The sequence below is a fragment of the Ziziphus jujuba genome, chromosome 6 (assembly GCF_031755915.1).
Source record: "Ziziphus jujuba cultivar Dongzao chromosome 6, ASM3175591v1".
Classification (NCBI taxonomy): domain Eukaryota; kingdom Viridiplantae; phylum Streptophyta; class Magnoliopsida; order Rosales; family Rhamnaceae; genus Ziziphus; species Ziziphus jujuba.
In genome coordinates, this window is record NC_083384.1 from 16,364,646 (window position 1) to 16,385,144 (window position 20,499).

The following is a 20,499-nucleotide window of genomic DNA, read 5'->3' on the forward strand; positions in this document are numbered from 1 at the left end:
TTTGTAGATATGAAAATCTTATTAGTCTATATTTTTAATTAGTTTTATTTAAACTATGTCATAGTTTTTAGTTTTAGTTAAACTATGTCATAGTTATTCATATAAAAAAATATATATGTGATAATTTTAATATAAGCTTTTTTAACCAAGTGATAATTTGTCAAATATATTTAATTAAATGTATTATAGTTTGCCAAATTTATTTAACTAAATACATTATAATTTTTCAAATATATTTAACTAAATGTCTTTGTCAAATATATAAATTACTTAAAAAAGCTTATGTAATTAAAATTATCATATAGTTGTTTTCTTAAAAAAGCAAAAGGAAAAATTATCATATAGTTGGAATATAATTTAATTAAAAATATAGGAAAAAAAACTTGAAGCCTTCAAATTAATTATTGCGAAAAGAAAAAATAAAAATAAAGCTTTCAAAGGTAATTTAATTTTACTAATGGTATGAATTTAATTTAAATTTCCTTTAGAGGGTATGGATGACTTATTTAAAACCCGAGGGATGTTTTTTGTATTTATCTCAAATTTTATGGTGTGTAAAATATTCCTTAATGACTAGTATTTTTAATGGTTGACTATAAATATAGTCAATCAGTATGGTTAATGACCGATATATGGTCTTAGTCACTTGACCAAGAACTGGTCTCAACTATTATAATTACAACAACCAAAATTGTTGTTACCAGTATTATGGATGTTACAGAGTGATGCCTTTAAATAGTCATAATTCGAATAGATGATGGTTATAATCTACATTTATTAAGAGATAGTTTCAGAACTGGTAAGATCCCGTGACTTTCTTATGGTTTAAACAAAGATTTGATAAGATTAAATTTTAAAAGGCATCACCATCATCAAAGGCTCATAGGCTCCTATAAATATATTACAGTTCTTACAAAACAGTATGACAGGATCATTCTCTGGATCCCTTCTAGACACTTGAAGTAATCCCATCTAAGGAAGCCCTGACGAAGTTCCTGTCAAAAATCCAATAGAACCACATCGTAATTTTGATATAATCCGATAGTACAAATAAAATATCATAAACAGTTTTAATAGAATTCTCATAACATCATCAATCAAAAAAATATAAAAATCATGCATATGTTAATCGACCAAAGTAATATGACAAGTCGAAATCCTCTGCATTAGAGACACTAAAGGTTAAATTGTCTCTGCAGCCCAAAGGTTTGAAACATGCATTTTTAGGTTCAGATGATGCTTTTTCTATCATAATTTCTTCTGAACTTGTTGCTGAACAAGAAGGAAAATTGATAAAACTTTTAAAAGAATATAAATCTACACTAGATTGGACAATAGTTGATATTAAAAGTATTTCTTCCCTAATTTCACCCATAGGATCCACTTAGAGGAAGGAGCACAACCTCGTAGAGACCCAACCAAAATAGATTTAATTCTACAATGAAAGAAGTCTTAAAACTATTAGACATAGGTATAATCAACGCAATATCTGATAGTAAATGGGTAAGTCCAACACATGTGGTTCCTAAAAAATTTAGGATGACGATGGTTGAAAATAAAGAAGGGGTTACTGTTCGAACAAGGGTAGCTATAGGGTGGTGTATGTGTATTGAGTATAGAAAATTAAATGTAGCCACCTGCAAAGACCATTTTCCATTGTCTTATCGACCAAATATAAGAATGTATAGTTTGTCATCCTTTTTATTGCTTTTTAATGGGTATTCAGGATATTTTTAAATAGAGATATAAAGAGAGGATCAAGGAAAAAAAAAAAAAAAAAACTCTATTTTACACCTTTTTGGTACCTATGGCTTTCATAGGATGCCATTTGGTTGGTATAAAGCACCAGCTACTTTATAGCATTGTATACTTGGAATTTTCTTTGATATGGTTGAAAAATGCATGGAAGTTTTTGTGGATGATTTAATTGTTTTTGATGATTTTTTTAACTTATGTTTATTGACTTAAAGTTTGTTTTGAGTAGGAGTGAAGAAAAAGAACTTATGCTGAATTGGGAAAAATGTCATTCATGATGTGGTCTAGGATTGTTTTGAGACAAATTGTGTTTAGAAGAGGAATAGAGGTTAACAAAGCAAAAATCCTGTTAATCTTTAAACTACCAAAACCAAAAGAGATGTCTGGGTTTTTCTAGAACATGTAGGTTTCTATAGGAGGTTCATGAAAAAATTTTCTACTATTTCATGATCATTGTGTAACTTCTTCGATAATGATACCTAGTTCAATTGGATTCCCGAGTGTGAAGAAGCCTTTCAAACACTCGTTGCCAAACTGACTTCCACTCCTATCATGCAGTCTCCAAATTGGAGTTTGACATTTGAGACTATGTGCGACTCCAGCAATTATGCTGTACGAGGCGTTCTTGGACAATGAAGGGAGGGGAAAGCCCTTTGTTGTTTATTGTGCTAGTAGAACTTTAAATAATGCTCAAATGAATTACTCTACAACTGAAATGGAACTATTAATTGTTGTTTTTGCTATAGATAAATTTTGTGCATATCTTATTGGTTTGCCTATTATCATGTTTACTACCCATGCAACTCTCAAGTACCTTCTTTCCCAAAAGGATGCTAAGACTCAATTGATTAAGTGGATTCTTTTGTTGTAGGAATTCCATATTACAATCAAGGACAAGAAGGGCATTGAAAATGTGGTGGCCGATCACTAGTTTCATCTAGAGTTCAATGGTTCCGTCAATAGCCCACCCATTCAAGATGATTTCTTTGATGAGCAACTGTCTACCATAAGCCAAGTGCCATGGTATACATATGCCAGGACCTACCCAAAATTTCTTATTGAAACCCTAGATAAGTTTCGACTGGAAAAACTCTACCAAACCTTCCTATGAAAAATCTGACAGTATCCTCCTAAGGGTTGTACATGCCTCTAAATTCTCTATACAGAAAACACACTTTTAAAAAACATTTATTCCCCCCATCTTATTACATAAAATTTCCACACAGGCAACATTTCAAAATAAAATACAGGAAACAAGCATAATATTAAATAGATAAAAATCCAACACAGAGCATACTAGGGTTTACAAATGAGTATGGAATTTAATACAATACAAAAAGATAAAGAAGAAATATTACAAGAAAGAAAGGAGAAGGAAAAGGGCTTTTTGGAATTTAGCAACGAACAAAGACATCGAGCTTGTCTTGAACAGTCAATGCCTACTAACCTTAGTTTAGGGGAACAGATTTTAAAAGAGATAAATTATGATATGCTAATTATTTTAGTGAATGATCCAATTACTACATAAATTATGATAATATTATATAATAATATAAATTAAAGGCGATTAATAATAAATAAATAAATAAGTAATTAAAATAATAAATAAATGAAATTAAGAATTTTCTCGCAAAACCCACAATTTCACTCAGTTAGAAAAGTTTTCCTTTTTAAAATTATTTTTACAAAACCCATCATTTTTATATCCCCAAAAATAAAATAAATAAATAAAATATAAATAATTTAAAACAAAAATAAAAATTAACATTAAAAATAATTTAATAACAAATTATTAAATTAAAATAAAATATCATAAGGTAAAACAAATTATGAATAAAGTTTGTATTAGAAAATTTTAGCATAAAAACAAAATTAACATGATATATAAAATTTGATTAAATAAATTAGTTAAATAGTAAAAGTGATATTTTAAATTAATTTACAATCTCAATTTAAAAAAATAATAAAAATATAATAAAATACATTTTAAAACATTTTGTTTTGAAAAACGTCTTAAAAATCAACTTAATGTCCTGAAGGTTCCACTTCCATAAGGGGATAGGCAATGGTTAGAGTTGTTCTGAAGATCTGTGCTGCTCTGCAACTTTCCTTTTCATACCAATCTACCAGTAGTACTTAATTAGAGTCCGGTGCATCTTGGTACTCCTGAGGTGCATTGCATACATCGAATTGTACGCCTCCTCTAGGATCTCCCACTTAAGCTTGGGGATGTCAGGAACACAAAGCCCACTTTTTACATAAGGGCTCCATCCCTTCTTATAGAGAACTCCTGATCAAGACCTACTTACACCTTGCTTTTGATCATCCCCAACTTAAAATATTCCGTTTGGATCTCCAATTTGCAATCCACTAACACTGGTCACATCTAGAAACTAGCTAGGAGGACTCCAAAAGGATACATGTGCATTACCACTCCCATTTTCTTCATTTAAACCATAAAAGAAAGTTGGACAGATCATATATGGACAAATGATCCAGTAGTTTTCCTACTTAAAGTGTCAACTGCCACATTCGCCTTGCCCGAGTGTAGTCAATCACACAATCGTAGTCCTTTAACAGCTCCATCCATTTCCTTTGCCTTATGTTTAACTCTTTTTGAGTGAAGATATACTTTAGGCTTTGATGGTCGATGTAAATCTGGCATGTGGTCCCGTACAAGTAGTGCCTCCAAGTCTTTAGAGCATAGACTACAACTGTAAGCTTTAGATCATACATAGGATAGATATGTTCGTGCTGCTTCAATTGTCATGAGGCATATACAACCACCCTTTGATTCAGCACTAACATGCAATCTAAACCTTAATGGGATGCATCATAATAGACTTTAAAATCTTCTTTCCCATAAAGTAAAGTTAAGAAATGTGTAGATGTCAATCTCTTCCTTAACTCCTGCAAGCGCTGCTCATATCTGTTCGTCTATTCAAACTTAACTCTTTTCCGAGTTAAGTAGTGGAGTGGCCCTACTATCTGGAAAAATGCTTATATGAAATGATGGTAGTATCCCGCTAAGCCAAGGAAACTCCATACCTCTGTAACTGTAGTAGGCGCTTCCAATTCAATACAACTTTTACTTTCTTGGGATCCACATAAATGTCATCTGCTGACATGATGTGCCCAAGAAAACCCCCTTTATTAAGCCAAAACTCACATTTGTCGAACTTAGCATAAAGCTGGTGCTGCCTTAGAGTTTGAAGCACTTTCCTTAAATGCTTCACATGCTCCTCGAGTAAATCAAAATGTCATCTATGAACATGATGACAAAACAGCCTAAGTACAGATGGAACATGCAGTTCATCAAGTCCATGAATGCCGCTGGGGCATTAGTAAGCCCAAACAACATCACTACGAACTCGTAGTGCCCATACCTCATCCTGAAGGTAGTCTTGGGAATGTTCAACTCTTGGATTCTCAACTGATGATACCCAAACATTAGGTCCATCTTAGAAAACACCTTGGCACCTTGAATTTGATCGAACACATCATTAATCCACAGCAGCAGGTAACGGTTCGAGATGGTCACCTTGTTAAGTTGCCGATAATTGATGCACAACCTTAGGCTACCATCATTCTTCTTCACAAATAGGATGAGTTCTGCTAAAGGTGACATGCTTAGTCTAATAAAACCCTATCCACCAGATCTGGCAGCTAAAACTTTAGCTCATTCAACTCTACTGGAGCCATACAATATGGTGGTAAAGAAATAAATGTGGTGCCCAAAACCAATTCAATAGCAAAGTCGATCTTTCTCTCCGACGATAACACAAGTAACTCATCGGGAAATGTCCAAAATGTCTTTCACTACGGGCATGTCTTCCAACCTTATACCATTTACTCTGGTATCAACCACGTGGACTAGATACCCTTGACAATGCTTCTCCAATAGCTTTTTGGCAGTGAGGACAGAAATTAACCTCGATAGGGCTCCTAACTTCTCCATGGAACACCACTTTGGGTAAGCCTGGTCATATAAGCATCACTTCTTTATTGTAGCAATCCATGGAGGCTTAATTCATAGCTAATCAATCCATGCCTAGAATCATATTAAGCTCTACAAAAGCCTTGTATTCCTCTTATATATAAATATATATATATATATATATATATTTATCATTATTTGTTTTATTCAACTATTCTTTATTTCAATTTCTCTCCTAGAGAATATTTATTTATTATCTTCTGTTTATATATATATGTTTTTAATTTTTTACTGTTTTAACAACCTTTTCTTGTTTGTTTTACTTCTATGTCGAATTGATACCTAAAAGCTTTGCTATAACAATCGCTTAACTGAAGATATTATTTTAAGTGTGATAAGTAGCCTCCATTATATGTCTATCACTTGGCCCGCCATCACCTCCATTGTCAACAGGCTCCCACAATTTATGCATGAGCTAACCGAGGTGTAGTGGAGTGCAGTTAAATGGGTCTTAAGAGATTTAAAGGGCACTTCTCACCTTGGTATCTTCCTATGTTGCTCCTTATCTCTATCACTACATGCCTTCTCAGATGCGGATTAACAGGGCAATAGAGATGATAGAAGTTCAACTAGAGCATCTATTGTCATCCTCGGTGCTAATCCAATATCGTGGACGCAACAAAGAAATGAAAACAAAACAAAAAACAAAAATTCATATCCCAGTGCTCAACGGAAGCGGGCTGCTGAGGTTTGTTGGGTAGAAAATCTTCTCGTGATGCTTGGTGCAGAGTTATCTTCACCAGCAATATATATTGTGATAACTTAGGGCCACATTCAGGCTCGGCTTAAGACATGGGCCACTAGGCCTAAGCCTAAAACCCCTGCTATGAAGGGGTCCAAAAAAAATTTATATAAAAAATTATTTTATGTTGTTTGATATACTTTAGTCTTTATTTAATAAATAATATAGAATATTTTTTTTGAAAAATATATAAATTGATTTTTTTTAATTCTATATTAACTACGATTTGTTATTTATATCTATATATCTTTATTTTCTCAAAATAGCATCAATTAACTAGTCTTTCTATTCTACCAAAAAAATAAATTCCTTATTTCTATATTTATATTAAGTCTATAAGAGTTAAAAAGAAAAAAGGTAGGTTAGAAATCTCTCAGTTTATGAGTTTTCTAATCTTTTATATTTTTCTTTTTATTCACTAACTTTTATATAAATTGTTTGATCTTTCTCACACACTGTATGTAATCTTCAAAATTTTTATTCAAAAAAACTCATATAAGAAGGTAATCTTATTGGCTATTAGTTTTTGTTTTCTTATATTACCTATTACTTGTTATTTATTTAATGATTTTATATTGTTCATTCTCATAATATATATATACAAATATTTGTTTTCATTGTAAAGAATCTGTCCCTCATTGTTGCTGCAGTAAAATGATGCCGTTTGGACCTGCAAAATTCCTCTTCTTTCTTCTCTGTTCAACAGCTTATAAACACATATATAGCTGACCAGATTTATATATATATTATGAGAATGAACAATAATTCTAGGCATAAGTTCACTGCTGTCATTGTACAGATTCTTGTTTATTTGCTCAAGGCGATGATCTCTTTCTCTCTCTCTCTCTCTATATATATATATATATATGTTAAGTTTTAGTAGCTAACTGATGAACTAAAATCTGCATAATCATGTGCGGTATACACCAAACCGGTACACAAATCGTGTTTCCAATAAAAAGTAAACAACCCACAAGCAAATATATATTTCCAAGATGAAAAACTGATCAGGTATTACATCTAGTAATCCAACATGATATCCGCTACCGATAATAAAAGCCTCTAGTCAAAGATCAATATAAACCCAGCACACACACACACACATACACACACACACACACATATATATATATATATATGTATCGGATGATTAAACCAGAAAGTATACTCAGAAATTTGATTAGAGAATAAACACCAAAGAAAACAATAGTTAACGTGGTTTAGTCATCAGATTGACAACTTACATCGATCCCTGGGTGAGCGAAGGAAAGTTTAGATTTCTTTGATCAAGAGAAGATTGCAAGCATTTCACAAAAGTTCTGTTCCTCACAGCAAGAACAGCCCCTGTTTCGGTCTATTTCGACTCCCTTCGAAAGGAACACTCTCTGTTTCTTTTGCCATTTTACAAATAATCTCTCATGGATTTATTGGCGCTGCGCTTTTTTTCTTGGCAGGAACGAGTTAGGATAGAATACGTCTTGTTTATCTCGAGGAAATGGGCAGAATGGCTATCGCAATTCCAAAAAAATTCATGACTTTCAGTATCTTATCGATGGCTTCTCTTGCAATACCGGGCATGAGCGGTTTTGTTGCAGAATTGGTAGTATTTTTTGGAATACTTACTAGCCAGAAATATCTTTTAATTACAAAAATAGTACTTACTTTTGTAATGGCAATTGGAATGATATTAACTCCTATTTACTCATTATCTATGTTACGTCAGATGTTCTATGGATACAAACATTTTAATGTTCCAAACTCTTATTTTTTTTATTCTGGGCCACGAGAGATATTTGTTTCGCTCTCTATACTGGTACCTATAATAGCTATTGGCATTTATCCGGATTTCTTTTTCTCACCATCAGTTGATAAATTTGAAGCTATTCTATCTAATTTTTTTATTGATAGTTTTCCTTAGTAAACCAAAACATCAAACAGAAATCCTATAATTGTGAAAACCGTTCGTTGTAAAATAAAAAAAAAAGGTCTTTTTTCTTCTCGTTAGTTTAACTAACCAAAATAAGAAAATGAATTGGAATTCTATTTTAACCAGATATGTAAGCCATTGAGAAACCTTTGAATCAAGTAATGTAAATGATTCAAAGGTTTCTCAATGGCTTACCTAAAAGCCTCACTCTACTTCACACATGGGGTTCTATCTTAAGAGGCAAGACAAAACTCTCTCACGTCCTTTTAGAACATTCTCAAGTACAAAACTATATGTAGACGTGCCCAAGAAAGCAACAAATAAAACAAAGAATACTTAGTAAATTAAATATGTGCTTGGTCATCTCTTTGACCCAATGGTTTAGTGTCACATTACTCTCACAGTATATATATATATCTATATATATCCTTTCGTAGGAGAATTACTCAAACTGACTCTATGTGATATATAAACGAACCAAAAATCCTACTTATATAGTAAAACTAGAAATGTAGCAAAACCAGAAAGTCTGGTAACATAAGATAAATTCCAATGTTGTTGCAAGTTGAAATTATTACACCATGCATGAAAGAATCAAAATTTTTTCCATCTAATCACAATGAGAAAGGAAGATATCAACAGATTTAGAAGCTGTATGTATACTAATCAGCCAATAAACTTGACAAACTTTATCTCTTTCCTAATTAATTAAGCACCTTGCACACAGAACATTTGACCAACACAACTTTTGATTATATAATCAAATGGCAAACAGATAATTACAGTACTAGAGAATGAATGAGACTGTGAGAGTGGAGCTGGAGATCAGAGAATTCTCAATACGTAATGATCAGCTGCCTAATGGTGATTAAGGAGAGAGGCAGAGATGTTATTGCATAATTATTTGTTTACCTTTATCTTCTCCTTCTAGTTGTTTGGTTGTCCTTTTAGTTCTTCTTGCTGAGGGTTCTTGATTACAGCTGTCAGACAACAAGTCCATGCAATGGCTTATTGTCTTCTTAAACTCTTCCTCATCATGCTGGTATAGAAGGCGCAGACCACACTTATAAGCAACTCTTGTCTTTCACTTGCAAAGGAATCCTCAATGAGACTGCAGTGATTCAACTGATCTGAAAACCAGAGACGTGGTATGTAGGAAAACCATATGAATTCTCTGCTATTTAACTTCAAGATTATGTGGAACTTCTTCTTCTAGAGAGGTAGTTGGATGTTGGAGGTCTGAAAAATAAGAACACAAAGCCAATCCAATCCAATTACCATCACTATACACATTTGATGGTAGCTGAATTGTCATCGTAGAGCAGCTATCCTGATGTCCAAACCAGTCTAAAATTTCAGTAAGTGGGAAACATGAGTCATATATCATGTCTTGATCAAAGTCCTGTAAGATACAAAATGTAAATTCTGATGAGCAACAAAGGATTGAGGGGGGAAAAAAAAAACAGAGAGACCAATAATTAATATAATTTCTTACCAGTCCACTTTTTCTTGGGTAAACGGATTCTGTCTCAGCTGCAAGAGATGGATTTCCATTTTCAAAGCCACGATATGTAGCTATTTCAGCCAAATGGCTCAAACAGCCATAATTAAAGTGGAAAATGCTTTCACAATATTGGTAACCCATAATTTGATAAATGGGATCCAAATTGTCAAAGAATGAGGTTGTGCATTTCGCTATTGATTGTTTAAGTTCTTCCACATCTTGCTGGCATAAAAAATGTGCGCCTAGATTCCTTGCAATCACACCTAGGCAATCATTAAATATCATAATCTCTATATAGTTTTGCTTATTCAAATGCCCTGCAAAAAACTTACTTGGTATGTTGGTTAACCAAATGAATCTACATACACATAACTGAATTTGAACTTATTGGTCAGAAACTTGGCAAGCGCAAAACAATATTCCTTTGTCTTCAAATCACATTTCAGTTGAAAAGAAAGTTGTAAACTGCTATGGTCAAGGATGGCAGTCGGATGTTCATGTATTGAAAAAGAAACACATACAGCTATCCCCCTCCAATTCTTATCACCATTCAGACTTGGAGGTACTTTAATTTTCATGCTTCGCTCTTTAACCTGATAACCTTCAAACCAATCCAGAAGTTCCTCCTGCAGAAAACATAAGTTGTAGCTTGACAAAGTATTCAAAGGCTTCAAAATAGATATGATATGTCCCTGGACAATGAGCGAAATGACAGTGTCAAACTCAATGAGCTGTTCGAGTAGTTCCTCAATTCTTCTATGCCACTTCATCGGCTCATTTACTTTTAAGTGCATTCTCTGCCACTATCTGTAAGTTGATGCAGACAGGATTCGACTCTTTTGGAGTGCATATTGGAATTACTTGATAGGAAGATTCTAAACGAGGCCGTCTCACTTTTTTCCTTGATGTAAAATGAAAATTAGAGATGCGTTTAGTACTTGCCAAAATCTCTTTCAAGGACTCCCTATGACAATCCACATTAAGAAATATGTCAAACTTAGCGAATTAGGTTACCAACTTAAGAAAGTATTTCATAATTGAAATTTGTGGGTAAACTTGCCTTTCATTATAATCAAAACTGATAGGTATTTCTACTTTGGGTGCCTCACCAAATTTTCCTGCACCACAGGAATCTTCCACAAGCTCATCAAATTCTTGACAAACGTGTTTAATACTTGATAAAATCTTTTTCAAGGGTTCCCTGTGACAATCCACATTGAGAAATTATGCCAAACTTAGAGAATTAAGTTATGAATTTTTATGAATGCATATCATAATAAAAATATTTATAGGAAACATGCCTTTCATAATAATCAAAATCGATAGGTATCTCTATTTTTGGCTCAGCAAAGTTCACTGTACTAGGGAAATCTTCCACAAGCTCACCAAATTCTTTGAACCGAAAATGACCGCTACTTAGAATGATGTCACTTATCATTTGAATTACATTTCCCAAATCTTGCTCATTTACTAGTCTGATCCCACACATTTCAACCTCCACATCTGGGATACTCGTCCTAAACGAAGCGCTTAATCCTCGGCATTGATTCAAAAATGATTTGACATAAACTCGTGGCACGTTCAATAATAAAAGTTTATGTTTAATGGGGATGTATACTCGATTGTATACATTTCACCACCATCTCCATGGACTCGCAATTGGAAATGAAGGTGTAGTGGAGTTTGTGAACCCAAAAAGTTGTTAGGCCAAGCAAGTAGAACATATAGACAAAATCCTAACCATGGCTTTTCATCAAATAAGTTCATAGGATGATCACAAACTACAAAGGGAGCCACACTTTGATGGAAGAACCAGGTTGGAATTGCTTTCAGAGGAAAATGAAAAGTGAAACAATAGTTATGCCCATAGCATCACTGTAAAGTTTGAACCAGTTTGATTGATTAGTGAACATAGAGAGATAAATACGATTATATGATTATACGATTAGACATTCACAGGCAAAGATTGAAATAGAAATAGAGACAGAGTGATCACCTGAAAAAGCATTGGAACCAACCATTGTAGATATCTTCTTGTCTTTCTAGCTGAATCAGACTCGGTATTACTTAGTTTTCTTGTTTGACTCATTTATGTTGTAGATCTCTTCTTCTTTTTCTGGCTGAATCAAACTCAGCATTACTTCTATAGTTTTTTTGTTTGACTGGTTTTTGTGGGTAGGATTGAATTTGTATGGCACCCCCAGATGTTTCAAATTTTGCTACCCCAGTTGGTTTTCTTCCACATTTATATTTGATGAATATAGTTTCATGTGTTATCTATGCTATTTTCCTACTAAAGTCTGGCACATCCCACACATATATGCCTTTATTTGTGATTTGTGTATTGAAATTGAATTTACAATGCAACTTGCTTTGTTCAACTGTTCTTCAAATTTTGGTTGTGGAACATAGATGTAAACTATATATGATCCAGTCCTTGAAATCTAGCTATTATCCATGACAAAATGCTCATGTCCAAGATGCCCTTCATCGGTGTCAAAATGAAAACAAGCCGTTAACTTCCCATCTTTATGCAAGATTTCATCTTCCTAAATTAGAAATACTGCAAATGAGGCAAATCCCACCCACATTTTACTAGTATACTCTATAGGTAGTTGGATTCTTGTTGAATACCCAATATTTTGGTGACTGAACCACATAGGAATTCTTGTACAGATAAACCCAAATGCTTCAATTTCTCCATCGTAAATATGGTCCTAACCAATATGAAATATATATATATATATATAAAGAAATAAAAATAATTAACAAAGATATTTACAAAGAAAGAGGCATAAGTTGTATAGTGAACTACCTAAATATTTTTGGAATGGAGCATTTCATACAGTTCTTTATTGTATGTAAATGGATTCTTATCCTGTTTTGAGTTTTGATAGTATATGATTGTGAATCCTCTATAAGAAGTCCATATTTCATCTTTTGAATTTTTCAGCAGAGGACATCCATATACATATGCATGTTTTAAACTTAGTGGAAGTTTTGGCAACCATTCAAGCCTCTTACACTCCTCTAAATAAAGAATCCCTAGATTAAAAAGTTAAAAGATGCTATCAGGTAAGCTCGCAAATTGTTTTCCCTAAAATCTAAAAGCTTGAGTGAGGACAACCAACTAATATCTTCAGGGATCACTTGTAACACCCCGTCCCGAACCATGTCGGAATTTTTGCACGTTGACCGAGGTTGACCGTTGACCGTTGACCGAAGGGGTCAAAAGTTGACTTTTTGACCCGGTTGGAATTCTAGGTTGACTGAGGTACTGTTACGAAGTACACGTTGGCACGAGTTCGTAGACTGGTAGCACGTTGAAAACGGAGCTACGGTTTGAAAGTTTTGAGTAAAACAAGTTGAGGTCCAAATTGTCCAAGGGGTGCCCGAGTTGACTTTTTATTCATGCAAGGTTGAGCGTTGACTCATGCATGGTTGTGAAGTGCTCGTCGATACGAGTCCGTAGACTAGCGGCACGTCCGATTTGGACATGTGGTTTGAAAGTTATGGACCTGTAAAGTTTTTCAAATACTGTATTATTTTAATATTATTTTTACACGCATAACGAGGTGCCACGTGTGATTCAATGAAGGTGGCCATGTGTCACCATGGTGAAATGCCACATGTCAATCATGTGTAAAATCAAATTATTTTTATTATTATTTTAAATAATAATATTTTTTTATTTAATTATTATTATTTTTCCTTTTTCCTTTTTCTTTTTCTTTTCCTTTTTCTTTTCTTTTTCTTTTTCTTTTTCTTTTCCTTCCCCACGTGGGAAAACACCAATCCTTTCTTTTTCTTTTTCTTTTTCTTTTTTTTCTTTTTTCCTTCTTCTTCCCCGAAATACACACACACACGCAGCTTTTCTTTCTTCTCTCCCGACCGTCCCTCTCTCTCCTATGTTTCAAATTCCGGCCACCCATAGCCCTCACGCGCCAGCCACCAAGGAAGCCCGCCACCTCGCGAGCTTGGCCGCCAAGTTTCACGGCCAGTCGCCGCCGGACGCGCGCCGATCGGGCCGGAGAAGCCGCCGGCCGGCCAAGTTTCTCTCTCCTCTTTTCTTGTGTTTTCCGGCCAGCCCACTCCCAATTGAGCCTCCTATCCCCCTATTTTGGGTCCTCTGAATCCAAAAATGGCCTCCAATCTCGAAAATTCGAAGCGGTTTGCGAGTTATAGAGAAGTGAACACCGGCCGAAACTTCCCGACCAAATTCCGGCCACCTCCGGCGGAATTGGGGTCGATGGAGACCGGATTTGTGATCCTCGTCCCACGAGCTTCGATTCGGTATATTATTCGACCATTTTGGTTAAAGTTTGTGTTTAAGCCTCCGGGTACCGGGTATTATTTACCCGAATAAAATATTAATTTATTTGACTGTCTGTGAATTTTGTTCTAGGAGCACCGGTGAGTCGTAGAATTGATCCCGTGGTGGATCATGGGTTAATTGCGTGCGCCAGGTGAGTGACCCACCTTTAAAAATATTTTTGGGGTAATTAATTGTATTTATGTGGTATTAATTTGATATCTGTAATTTGTGTTCATGTGGTGTATTTTAAATATAATCGGGAAAAATATTATTTTATATATATATTTACCCATTGGTAATAAATGGAAATTTTGGGATCATTAGAAATTCTCGATTATTATTTTATTGTGGTTTAATTTATTATTTATGCATGAGCAAAGTGTATTTTGATAGTATTTGTACGTGGTTTTCAGTATTGATTTTTCGGGCATAATTGGATTAAATATTTTACGAAAATATTTGGTTAAATTTTATAAATTATGCCTGCGGTATTTTTATGGTTGCATCTCGTATTTCGAGGAAAATTGTAATTTGTGGTTATCAATGTTTCGTACCGGGTTGTTTAAATAAAAATATGTGGGATGGTGTTTTGTGAAAATTTGGTATACTTCCCACGGTGGTTTTTGAAAAAACGGTACGGCTGATTATGTATGTTTATTTTTAGACGCACTCATACAGTATTGGTGTTCTGGTGTATGGTGTATGGACACGTGGTAATGCGCGGTTATTATCTGGTTTAGCGCACGGTTATTACTTCACCCGTGAGTTGCCATTGGACCGTGGGCAGGCAAGGTTATTGTTGCGCACAGCCGCCCCCCTCCTTGGCCGGGTGATGGTTTTTAGCAGTCGGTACTGTCGGGACGCCGAAGTGACCACTGCAGGTTTCTCTCTTTAACCTCCCGCCAGTCGGTGCTCGGGACGCTGGGTATCGGAGGGCATCACCGGTATATGGTGTGGTGCGTCAGGTGTAATTGTCGGTGTAAATTGCAATTAAAGTTTAAAACCCCAAAGGTGTTCAAAAAATTATTTATTATAAGTTATTGCAGTTATTTATATTTGGGGTATTTATGTATTTATTTGTTTATTTGTTGTTTATTAATTTGTTTGGTTCCTTGGTTTTTGGGAAGTACGTACATCGGGTTTTGTGAAAATGTTTTAAAAGGGGAACTTTTCCAACGGAGTGACTAGTGAGGGTTTTGAGAGAAAGTATTTCTTCAATTGTTTATTTATTTATTTAATTGTTCGGTACTGGTTAATTAAATTTCCTTATTTTTATATTATTATTATTAAAGGTGTTTAGTAGATAGGGTCACTCACTGAGATGATTAGCATCTCACACTCTTAAATTCCGTTCCCCTAGGTCCAGGTTGGAGACGTTGATTGTCCGGGGCGAGCCCAACGTCTCAGTTCGTTGTCGAAGGTTCAAGAAGTTTTTCTTCCCTTTTCTCCTCTCTGTCATGTATTATTTCCGTATCTGTCATTTTATAAATTCCGCATGTAACTGTAAAAATGCTCTGTATACTGTATTGGACGTGTAGTTGTTTTTAATGCACTGGGTTGCTGTTGTTGTTTTATTTTGAAGTGCTGAAATTTGTGGAACCAATTTGTAGTCTGTGGGAGGAATAAGGGGATGTTGTTAGAAGTGTGCTTTCCGTGCAGGTAATTTGTGGTAAGTAAATCCCTTAGGGGAGGTGCTGCCGGATTTTCCGTTGGAAGGTTCGGTGGTATTTCCCTGGGATCAGGGCTGTCTAGGGTTCCGGAGGAGGAATTCTGGACGGGTCCTGACAGCTGGTATCAGAGCTCTAGGTTCTAGTATTCCTAAAGGACTGTGCATTGTTGTGCATCCCATCTGTGTCTATTCTCTCGTGTTACCCGTCTTAAAGTGTTCTTTCCGTTTGTCTCGAAGTAAATTCGTTGCCCGAGTTTGAATAACTCTAATCTTCAGGGGTGTCACAATATTTTTTCCGATCGATTATCAAAATTAAATGCTTTTCAAAGTGGTATTTGAAATTGAAGGTGTTTTGTTCAAGTATTTTTTGGTTGTGTTCGTACATGTATTTGTATGTTATATTGTTGATATTATACTGCACCATATGGAGGCGGCGAACCATTGTGGTCCATGTAGAGCTAGCCCCATGATCATGTTGCCTACGAGTCCAGGGAATTGGACGGCCAATATAGGCAACCACCCTGGTTTGTATTGGTAGCAGAGTGTCGGCGACAGTTGGAATCATGGATTACGTAGCATGTAGAAGGTGTCGTACGTACCTCCATTACAAGTGTGCATATTTTATTATTTGTTTTATGTTATGGTTTTTCCAAGATCGACTTCAGCGACGTAAGAAATTTCGAGGACGAAATTTTTGTAAGGGGGGAAGGTTGTAACACCCCGTCCCGAACCATGTCGGAATTTTTGCACGTTGACCGAGGTTGACCGTTGACCGTTGACCGAAGGGGTCAAAAGTTGACTTTTTGACCCGGTTGGAATTCTAGGTTGACTGAGGTACTGTTACGAAGTACACGTTGGCACGAGTTCGTAGACTGGTAGCACGTTGAAAACGGAGCTACGGTTTGAAAGTTTTGAGTAAAACAAGTTGAGGTCCAAATTGTCCAAGAGGTGCCCGAGTTGACTTTTTATTCATGCAAGGTTGAGCGTTGACTCATGCATGGTTGTGAAGTGCTCGTCGATACGAGTCCGTAGACTAGCGGCACGTCCGATTTGGACATGTGGTTTGAAAGTTATGGACCTGTAAAGTTTTTCAAATACTGTATTATTTTAATATTATTTTTACACGCATAACGAGGTGCCACGTGTGATTCAATGAAGGTGGCCATGTGTCACCATGGTGAAATGCCACATGTCAATCATGTGTAAAATCAAATTATTTTTATTATTATTTTAAATAATAATATTTTTTTATTTAATTATTATTATTTTTCCTTTTTCCTTTTTCTTTTTCTTTTCCTTTTTCTTTTCTTTTTCTTTTTCTTTTTCTTTTCCTTCCCCACGTGGGAAAACACCAATCCTTTCTTTTTCTTTTTCTTTTTCTTTTTTTTCTTTTTTCCTTCTTCTTCCCCGAAATACACACACACACGCAGCTTTTCTTTCTTCTCTCCCGACCGTCCCTCTCTCTCCTATGTTTCAAATTCCGGCCACCCATAGCCCTCACGCGCCAGCCACCAAGGAAGCCCGCCACCTCGCGAGCTTGGCCGCCAAGTTTCACGGCCAGTCGCCGCCGGACGCGCGCCGATCGGGCCGGAGAAGCCGCCGGCCGGCCAAGTTTCTCTCTCCTCTTTTCTTGTGTTTTCCGGCCAGCCCACTCCCAATTGAGCCTCCTATCCCCCTATTTTGGGTCCTCTGAATCCAAAAATGGCCTCCAATCTCGAAAATTCGAAGCGGTTTGCGAGTTATAGAGAAGTGAACACCGGCCGAAACTTCCCGACCAAATTCCGGCCACCTCCGGCGGAATTGGGGTCGATGGAGACCGGATTTGTGATCCTCGTCCCACGAGCTTCGATTCGGTATATTATTCGACCATTTTGGTTAAAGTTTGTGTTTAAGCCTCCGGGTACCGGGTATTATTTACCCGAATAAAATATTAATTTATTTGACTGTCTGTGAATTTTGTTCTAGGAGCACCGGTGAGTCGTAGAATTGATCCCGTGGTGGATCATGGGTTAATTGCGTGCGCCAGGTGAGTGACCCACCTTTAAAAATATTTTTGGGGTAATTAATTGTATTTATGTGGTATTAATTTGATATCTGTAATTTGTGTTCATGTGGTGTATTTTAAATATAATCGGGAAAAATATTATTTTATATATATATTTACCCATTGGTAATAAATGGAAATTTTGGGATCATTAGAAATTCTCGATTATTATTTTATTGTGGTTTAATTTATTATTTATGCATGAGCAAAGTGTATTTTGATAGTATTTGTATGTGGTTTTCAGTATTGATTTTTCGGGCATAATTGGATTAAATATTTTACGAAAATATTTGGTTAAATTTTATAAATTATGCCTGCGGTATTTTTATGGTTGCATCTCGTATTTCGAGGAAAATTGTAATTTGTGGTTATCAATGTTTCGTACCGGGTTGTTTAAATAAAAATATGTGGGATGGTGTTTTGTGAAAATTTGGTATACTTCCCACGGTGGTTTTTGAAAAAACGGTACGGTTGGTTATGTATGTTTATTTTTAGACGCACTCATACAGTATTGGTGTTCTGGTGTATGGTGTATGGACACGTGGTAATGCGCGGTTATTATCTGGTTTAGCGCACGGTTATTACTTCACCCGTGAGTTGCCATTGGACCGTGGGCAGGCAAGGTTATTGTTGCGCACAGCCGCCCCCCTCCTTGGCCGGGTGATGGTTTTTAGCAGTCGGTACTGTCGGGACGCCGAAGTGACCACTGCAGGTTTCTCTCTTTAACCTCCCGCCAGTCGGTGCTCGGGACGCTGGGTATCGGAGGGCATCACCGGTATATGGTGTGGTGCGTCAGGTGTAATTGTCGGTGTAAATTGCAATTAAAGTTTAAAACCCCAAAGGTGTTCAAAAAATTATTTATTATAAGTTATTGCAGTTATTTATATTTGGGGTATTTATGTATTTATTTGTTTATTTGTTGTTTATTAATTTGTTTGGTTCCTTGGTTTTTGGGAAGTACGTACATCGGGTTTTGTGAAAATGTTTTAAAAGGGGAACTTTTCCAACGGAGTGACTAGTGAGGGTTTTGAGAGAAAGTATTACTTCAATTGTTTATTTATTTATTTAATTGTTCGGTACTGGTTAATTAAATTTCCTTATTTTTATATTATTATTATTAAAGGTGTTTAGTAGATAGGGTCACTCACTGAGATGATTAGCATCTCACACTCTTAAATTCCGTTCCCCTAGGTCCAGGTTGGAGACGTTGATTGTCCGGGGCGAGCCCAACGTCTCAGTTCGTTGTCGAAGGTTCAAGAAGTTTTTCTTCCCTTTTCTCCTCTCTGTCATGTATTATTTCCGTATCTGTCATTTTATAAATTCCGCATGTAACTGTAAAAATGCTCTGTATACTGTATTGGACGTGTAGTTGTTTTTAATGCACTGGGTTGCTGTTGTTGTTTTATTTTGAAGTGCTGAAATTTGTGGAACCAATTTGTAGTCTGTGGGAGGAATAAGGGGATGTTGTTAGAAGTGTGCTTTCCGTGCAGGTAATTTGTGGTAAGTAAATCCCTTAGGGGAGGTGCTGCCGGATTTTCCGTTGGAAGGTTCGGTGGTATTTCCCTGGGATCAGGGCTGTCTAGGGTTCCGGAGGAGGAATTCTGGACGGGTCCTGACATCACTTCCTTTGGTAGATTGCGTTTTCTTAGACATAATAGTGTCAAAGAGATTAAATGAGCAGAAAATGAATTAGGTAATTGCAAATGGATGGATTCTTCCATTGGCAACAAACAACAACTAAAAACAGAACCCCATGTTGTATGTGCAGCATTCCTACATTCGGAAAAACATAGGGCTTTAAGGTTTTCCAGAAGTATAATGGAGGGTGAACCTTTTCTTATTGCCGTTCTACTTGCATCAAGTTTTTCTAATTGTTCTAAGCTCTCTATGTTTTCTAGAAGTTGCTCAACATGAGAACATCCTAATATATCCAGAGATTTTAGAGATGTCAAGCTGCTAAGTTCATTTGGAAGTTTCAAAAGGTTCTTACAATCCTTTAGATTCAACAAAGTGAGGCCACTTAAGAACTCACCTGATATTCGAAGCTCTTTTATAGCAGTTTGTTAGTGTAATGACACTTTTGTTGCTATCTTAGTTGCTTTTTGATTTTTAGTTACTTTATATTCAGCTTTTTGCTAAAACACTATTATATTAGGTAGCCAAAGTATGGCTTATCTTTTGGTAGTATGATTACTGCAATGTTAGGTAAAAATTAGATGGTTTACTATTTTTCTGTGTTTTTTGTCTTAAAATCCTACAAATGGTATCAGAGCTCTAATGATCTTAGAAGGGCTGTGAGTGAAATAGCAAAAAAATACAGAAACCTTCCTTCTACCTTTTCCTCCTTTTTTAAATGGCTTCAACTCATTTTTCTGCTCTATCACCTCCTATATTTTCTAGAGAAAATTATGCCATGTGGTCTATAAAAATGAAGACTTACCTTCAAGCCTTTGACTTGTAGGAAGTTGTGGAATCTAATAGAGATCCTTCGCCTTTAAGAGCAAATCCCATTGTTGCACAAATAAAGCAACATAATGAGGAGGTTG

The 20,499-nt window shown here is 35.6% G+C and overlaps 2 long non-coding RNA genes across 2 annotated transcripts; both read left to right on the top strand.

Moving 5' to 3' along the window:
* Window positions 1–14,901: 14,901 nt before the first annotated feature.
* Window positions 14,902–15,814, top strand: LOC132804314 (uncharacterized). The gene is made up of 2 exons (XR_009639451.1): window positions 14,902–15,196; window positions 15,601–15,814. It is a non-coding gene; the product is annotated as an uncharacterized LOC132804314 (long non-coding RNA).
* Window positions 15,815–18,407: 2,593 nt separating this feature from the next.
* On the top strand, window positions 18,408–19,358 carry LOC132804311 (uncharacterized). The gene is made up of 2 exons (XR_009639448.1): window positions 18,408–18,740; window positions 19,145–19,358. It is a non-coding gene; the product is annotated as an uncharacterized LOC132804311 (long non-coding RNA).
* The last annotated feature ends 1,141 nt before the right edge of the window (window positions 19,359–20,499 follow it).